This window comes from Piliocolobus tephrosceles, chromosome 21 (assembly GCF_002776525.5).
Source record: "Piliocolobus tephrosceles isolate RC106 chromosome 21, ASM277652v3, whole genome shotgun sequence".
Lineage (NCBI taxonomy): Eukaryota > Metazoa > Chordata > Mammalia > Primates > Cercopithecidae > Piliocolobus > Piliocolobus tephrosceles.
Genome location: NC_045454.1, coordinates 30,253,381 through 30,255,267, shown reverse-complemented (window position 1 = coordinate 30,255,267; position 1,887 = coordinate 30,253,381). Strand labels below are relative to the sequence as shown.

At 36.0% G+C, this 1,887-nt stretch overlaps 1 pseudogene; it reads right to left on the bottom strand.

The window, feature by feature from the left end:
• Positions 1 to 1,157: 1,157 nt before the first annotated feature.
• Positions 1,158 to 1,887, bottom strand: part of LOC111529531 — a 15,438-nt pseudogene continuing 14,708 nt past the window's right edge.

Sequence of the window (1,887 nt, the reverse complement as noted above, 5' to 3'; positions counted from 1 at the left end):
TATTCCATAAAAGTACAACATACTACTTAGCTAAATTTAAGAATGTTTTTCTTTCATAATTATGCAGAATATTACTCTGAACACCTACCTCATGCATCACTCAATATTATAAGTTAACCACAAAGAGCTTCTCTGCTTAAATTTTCATCATGTATCTTACATTTTAATGTCCTTACCTTTCCATAGAAAAGGTCATAAATAACGCCTACCTAATATAAATGAATCTCTCAAATATTTTATTCAGCAAGTTAGTCCCATGTTTTTACATGTGAATACACCAGGAATGATGAAACAGCATGAAGTAATTTAAGAGTTTAACTCCAGCCGGGCGTGGTGGCTCAAGCCTGTAATCCCAGCACTTTGGGAGGCCAAGATGGGCGGATGACAAGGTCAGGAGATCGAGACCATCCTGGCTAACACGGTGAAACCCCATCTCTACTAAAAAAAATACAAAAAACTAGCTGGGTGAGGTGGCGGGTGCCTGTAGTCCCAGCTACTCGGGAGGCTGAGGCAGGAGAATGGCATAAACCCGGGAGGCAGAGCTTGCAGTGAGCTGAGATCCGGCCACTGCACTCCAGCCTGGGCGACAGAGCAAGACTCTGTCTCAAAAAAAAAAAAAAAGTTTAACTCCATTATTCACTTTTTAAAAATCCTGTATTTTGACAAAGTTTACTTTGAATGTAATATTGTAACTCCAAAAAATATTCTACTCCTTTTAAAGTTATATATAACTGATGTTTACACAAACTTTATATTATTTCCTATACTCAGCATTCTGATTTAATGTCTAAAGTCTGAGTGCCCTAGATATTTCTACTGTGAATTATTTCAATATTTACATAGACTTAATTTTGGATTGAGTATCTTTCATATTCACTGCAGCTGCAAAAATATCTTTTAGTATAAACTCTCTGGTGTTTTATAATTTGTAGTGTTTGGAAAAATACTTTCCCAAATTCATTACACCTGCAGGGTTTTCCTCAATATAAACTCACTGATGTTGAACAAAATTTTAATAACTGCCTCAGGATTTTCCTCTAGTACAAAAAGTGTACGATAAGATCTGTGATACAAGGGATCACAAACCTCTTCATATTTGTTAATGCTTTTTCAAAACAAATACTCTTCTGTGCTTTAAAGACATTTTCTGATAGATCTTTTGACAGAAGATTTTTATTAGTAATAAGATTTTAAGACATTCACATTATTAGTGTTTCTCTCCAGTATGAATTCTCTTATGGTTAGTAAGGTTTGAAGACTGGTAAAAGGTTTTGCCAAATTTTTCACATTTGTAGGGTTTCTCTTCAGTATGAATTACCTTATGTTTAGTAAGATTTGAGGACCATTTAAAGGCTTTGCCACATTCTTCACATTTGTAGGGCTTCTTTCCAGTATGAATTATCGTATGTGTAGTAAGATTCGAGTAATGATTAAAAGCTTTGCCACATTCTTCACACTTGTAAGGTTTCTCTCCAGTATGAATTATCTTATGTGTAATAAGGGTTGAGGATTGGCTAAATGCTTGGCCACATTATTCTCATTTGTAGGGTTTCTCTCCAGTGTGAATCCTCTTATGTACAGAAAGGCCTGAGGGCCATATAAATGCTTTGCCACATTCTCCACATTTGTAGGGTTTCTCTCCAGTGTGAATCCTCTTATGTTTAGTTAGGGTTGAGGGCCATATAAATGCTTTGCCACATTCTTCACATTTGTAGGGTTTTTCTCCAGTATGAATTATTTTATGTCGAGTAAGGTGTGTGACTTGCCTAAAAGTTTTGTCACATTTGTGACATTTGTAGGGTCTCTCTCCAGTGTGCAGCCTCTTATGTCTAATTAGGGTTGAGGGCCATACAAATGCTTTGCCACATTCTTCACATTTGTAGGGTT